The sequence below is a fragment of the Nematolebias whitei genome, chromosome 2 (assembly GCF_014905685.2).
Source record: "Nematolebias whitei isolate Nwh7 chromosome 2, NemWhi1, whole genome shotgun sequence".
Lineage (NCBI taxonomy): Eukaryota > Metazoa > Chordata > Actinopteri > Cyprinodontiformes > Rivulidae > Nematolebias > Nematolebias whitei.
In genome coordinates this window covers 37,352,982-37,358,547 of record NC_056499.1, presented here as the reverse complement: position 1 = coordinate 37,358,547, position 5,566 = coordinate 37,352,982, and the positions used below count along the sequence as shown (strand labels likewise).

The 5,566-nt window shown below is 45.6% G+C and overlaps 1 protein-coding gene across 1 annotated transcript in view; it reads left to right on the top strand.

Annotated features, from left to right (window-relative positions):
• Positions 1-5,566, top strand: part of LOC119426800 (D-glucuronyl C5-epimerase B) — a 92,068-nt gene that overhangs the window by 81,404 nt on the left and 5,098 nt on the right. The gene's annotated exons all lie outside the window — the stretch shown is intronic.

Here is a 5,566-nt window from a genome sequence, read left to right as displayed (position 1 = left end):
TATATATGTATGTATGTGTGTGTGTATATATGTATGTATGTGTGTGTGTATATGTATATGTGTGTGTGTATATGTATATGTGTGTGTATATATATATATATATATATATATATGTGTGTGTATATATATGTGTGTATTTTTTTTTTCAGCTAAACGTTTTAGTACAATGTTTATGAAAATCCTTAATAAAAAGGTCTGTTTTGTTTGGATTTGCTTAATCAAAATGAATTACAGGATGCTGCAAAGGTGAATTTATCTGGTGTCATTTTCATTTTAATTGTTTTAGTACTGTCTTGCCACCAAATATGAACAGAGGTGTTGGAGCAGTCAAATTTCTAAAAACAAATTCAAAACAATTTTGAAAGTACAAGTAATGTTTAAACGGGTCACAATCTATTTTTGACCATTGATATATTTTGTATTGCTGAGGAAGTAATGGTGTAACTCTTTCAATTGTTTGACTTGAAGACATCCATCCTTCCATCCTTCCATCATCCATCCATCCATGCATTCCCACCCGCCCATCCTTCCATCCACCCGCCCATCCGTCAGTCCACCCATCAATCTACCCGACTTTTACCCTCTCACTTCTTTCACTGGTGCCCATATCCAGCAGTCACTGTGCAAGAAGCGGGGGGCACCCTGGACAGGTCTCCAGTCCATCACAGGGCCACATGGAGACAAACAAGCATTCACTCTCTCACTCACACCTAGAGAAAATTTAGAGTTAGCAATGCATGTTTTGGTCTGTAAGAGGAAACCGTAGTACCTGGAGAAAACCCACAAGTGCACGGAGAGAACATGCAAACTCCACCCAGAAAGACCCTCGGCCGGGATTTGAACCAGTGACCTTCTTGCTGAGAAGTGGCAGCTCTACCAACTGTGTCTCCCTCAAATACAAATCATTTAGTTATTTAAGAAACTACTAAAGCTTTTGTTTTTTGTTGGTAACATTTTTTCAGTGGATAGATGCAAATAAATCTGGGGCCAAATACTTGTAGGATGATGCTGGACTGTGTGTAACAAATCACATAACTGTTTGTTTGGTTTCTAATTAACTAATATTTAGCTGCAAATATGATTAAAAAAAAAAGTTATTAAAAAAAAATCTGAAATGATGGTGTTAACTTAATTTTTGTATTAATTTACTATGAATAATATTAATATAATAAATTAAAAGCACTTTTAAACTTCATAAAACTGTTTAGATTGTTTTAAAATAAATGGCTCTGCTGCTTAAACTTGGATAAAGGGGAAATATTTGTGTTAAAATGGAACCACAACTTGTAATCTGTGTTTTTACAATTTATTTAAGGTCCAGAAGGCTTGGATTTAAATTGCACAGCACTGTGTGGGCTCAGGTGACTTGCTGTGCGTTTACTATTCAGGTGGTAAGATTTGAATGACGTAGGTGAAAAGCGACAGTGATGAAGATGGATTGTATCAAAGTGAGACAGAAGCTTTAGGATACTTCTCATGCTTCAGTGCTTCAGCTGATGTGCATCAACACCGGCAACAGAGAGCTAAAAACACAAGACAATATTTATTGTTGCTTCCTCGACAGGGCCAGTCCCACTTTTCTCTCGGGGTGCAGTTTGTTGGTCTTCTGCCTCACATTTTACCAGCGTTAGCGCTCCAGTCGGGGGATTGTCTTTAAATGTCAGTGACCTTTGTGTGTGCCAGTATTCAGTCTAGTAGAGATACAAGGGTAACGGCAAAAGTTTTAGTTGTTGTTTTCCTGTTCAGTCAGCACTGATTAATATTCTACAACTTGCACTTCTTCACTGTTCGTCTATCAAGCATCAAAGTTTGCATCCCTGCTGATTAAAGTAGTCTTATACATTGTTTTTCAAGAGGCCTCTGTAGCACAATCATTTGACTTTGCATCGCTCAAATTAATGCACAATAATTGCACCGACCTTCAGCTGTAGCTCAGTTAAGGTGAGATAGTGAAATGAACTTGGAGAGTAATGATTTTTGCGTCTCCCTCCTTTGTCATCACTTTAACAGTAAACTCTGTGGGCAGTAAGCTGTAATTAGTGTGGAGGAGGAGGCTAAAGGTTGGGCATTGATTTCTTGTTTGCTTAGTGAAAATGTCAAAGACAAAACCGAACGCATAAAAATGAATCCTGACTCTCAACAAGACCAGCAACATGTCGGATTCATGTGTTACAATTAATTATTTTGAAAAGCGTATAATCATCTAGGTAATTGCTGAAAGAAAATATACATGAGTTTAACAGGAATGGATTTTTGATGCAGAATGTAAAGGATAACTTTGATGGTGACATTATGTTAACACGTGAGGAGAAAAGGGTTTTGAAATTAGATTAAAAAATGTCAAAGTTAGACGTGAATGATGGTGCAAACCTTTTTAAAGGGCAATTGGGTTTAGGCTCAGCAGGACCTGAAGATTCAACATTGGATGGAGAGACATACTTGTCTAAAATGGTCAGCTTTGACAAATTTACTGTTCGTCTGCATCTTGAAAGAAACGGTTCTTGAAAAATACTATAGTTTGGCAATTTGAACTATTCTTATTTCTAATTTGCTGTAAATTATGCGAGTGTGCTGCTGTCAAGTCTAATCAGTAAATACAGTATGTGCCTGGGATTAGCTGCTGTGTATTGTGATTTCAGACTAAGATCATGAACTACTAGATGATTGTAATGTTATTTGTTCAAAATTAACTCAACAAATTATAGTTTTTGTTTTTATTCTGTAGTGTTTTTCTTTTTCTTTTTCTTATCTGGTCTTGTTTCCAATGTTTGCAAAGGTTAGAAAACAACAGAACAGAAGTATAATGGTAATTAATTCATATCCTAAACATAACATTTAAATGTTATTTATCCTTAATTGTTTTAGAGTTTGACCATAGATGGTTCCAACTGTAAGGAAAAAATAAATAAATAAAATTAATAAAATGTCACTTTAACTTTAAATGTAAAAAATCCATCCATCCATCCATCCATTTTCTTCAGCTTATCCGGGGTCGGGTCGCAGGGGTAGCAGCCTAAGTAGGGAGGCCCAGACTTCCCTCTCCCCAGCCACTTGGGCCAGCTCTTCCCGGGGAATCCCGAGGCGTTCCCAGGCCAGCCGAGAAACGTAGTCCCTCCAGCGTGTCCTGGGTCTTCCCCTGGGCCTCCTTCTGGTGGGACGTGTCCGGAACACCTCACCAGGGAGGCGTCCAGAAGGCATCCTAAACAGATGCCCAAGCCACCTCAACTGGCTCCTCTCGATGTGGAGAAGCAGCGGCTCTACTCCGAGTCCCTCCCGGATGATCGAGCTTCTCACCCTGTCTCTAAGGGAGAGCCCAGACACCCTGCGGAGAAAACTCATTTCGGCCGCTTGTATCCGAGATCTTTCTTTCGGTCACAACCCAAAGCTCGTGACCATAGATGAGGGTGGGAACGTAGATCGATCGGTAAATTGAGAGCTTCGCCTTTTGACTCAGCTCTCTCTTCACCACGACAGACCTGTACAGCGCCCGCTTCACTGCAGACGCTGCACCTATCCGCCTATCGATCTCACGCTCCATTTTTCCCTCATTCGTGAACAAGACCCCAAGATACTTGAACTCCTCCACTTGGGGTAGGACCTCCTCCCTGACCCGGAGAGGGCACTCTACCCTTTTCCGGCTCAAGACTATGGCCTCGGATTTGGAGGAACTGATCTTCATCCCGGCCGCATCGCATTCGGCTGCGAACCGCTCCAGCGAAAGCTGTAGATCACGATCTGATGAAGCCAATAAGACCACATCATCTGCAAAAAGCAGAGATGCAATCCTGAGGCCACCAAAACGGATCCTCTCAACACCTTGGCTGCGCCTAGAAATTCTGTCCATAAAAGTTATGAACAGAATCGGTGACAAAGGGCAACCTTGGCGGAGTCCAACTCTCACCGGGAACAAGCCCGACTTACTGCCGGCGATGCGGACCAGGCTCTGACACCGGTCATACAGGGACCTAACAGCCTGTATCAAAGGGCCTGGTACCCCATACTCCCAGAGTACCCCCCACAGGGCCCCCCGAGGGACGCGGTCGAATGCCTTCTCCAAGTCCACAAAGCACATGTAGACTGGTTGGGCAAACTCCCACGCACCCTCCAGGACCCTGCTGAGAGTGTAGAGCTGGTCCAGTGTTCCACGGCCAGGACGAAAACCGTACTGTTCCTCCTGAATCTGAGGTTCGACTATCCGACGGACCCTCCTCTCCAGAACCCCCGAATAGACCTTACCAGGGAGGCTTAAGAGCGTGATTCCCCTGTAGTTGGAACACACTCTACGGTCCCCCTTTTTGAATAGGGGGACCACCACCCCGGTCTGCCAATCCAGGGGAACTTCCCCCGATGTCCACGCAATATTGCAGAGTCGCATAAGCCAACACAACCCTACAACATCCAGAGCCTTAAGGAACTCTGGGCGGATCTCATCCACCCCAGGGGCCCTGCCACCGAGGAGCTTTTTAACCACCTCGGTGACCTCAGCACCAGAGATTGGAGGGCCCGACCCAGAGTCCCCAGGCTCCACTTCCTCAGTGGAAGACGTGCCGGTGGGATTGAGGAGGTCTTCAAAGTATTCCGCCCACCGACCCACAACATCCCGAGTTGAGGTCAGCAGCACAACACTCCCACTATAAACAGTGTTGGTGGCATACCGCTTTCCCCCCCTGAGACGCCGGATGGTGGACCAGAATCGTCTCAAAGCCGTGCGGAAGTCGTTCTCCATGGCCTCTCCGAACTCCTCCCATGCCCGAGTTTTTGCCTCAGCAACCACCCGAGCCGCATGTCGCTTGGACTGCCGGTACCCATCAGCTGCTTCCGGGGTCCCACAGGCCAAAAAGGCCCGATAGGACTCCTTCTTCAGCCTGACAGCATCCCTCACCGACGGTGTCCACCATCGGGTTCGAGGGTTGCCGCCACGACAGGCACCGACAACCTTGCGGCCGCAGCTCTGGTAAGCCGCCTCGACAATAGAGGCACGAAACATGGTCCACTCAGACTCAATGTCCCCCACCTCCCTTGGAACATGTTCAAAGTTCTCCCGGAGGTGGGAGTTGAAACTCCGTCTCACAGGAGACTCTGCCAGACGTTCCCAGCAAACCCTCACAATACGTTTGGGCCTGCCAGGTCTGACCGGCATCCTCCCCCACCATCGGAGCCAACTCACCACCAGGTAGTGATCAGTTGACAGCTCCGCCCCTCTCTTCACCCGAGTGTCCAAGACATGTGGCCGCAGATCAGATGAGACGATGACAAAGTCGATCATCGAACTGCGGCCTAGGGTGTCCTGGTGCCAAGAGCACATATGGACACCCTTATGCTTGAACAAGGTGTTCGTTATTGACAATCCATGACGAGCACAGAAGTCCAACAACAGAACACCACTCTGGTTCAGATCAGGGGGGCCGTTCCTCCCAACCACACCCCTCCAGGTCTCACTGTCATTGCCCACATGAGCATTGAAGTCCCCCAGCAGAACAAGGGAGTCCCCAGAAGGTGCACTTTCCAGTACCCCCTCCAAGGACTCCAGAAAGGGTGGATAATCTGAACTGCCGTTTGGTGCATA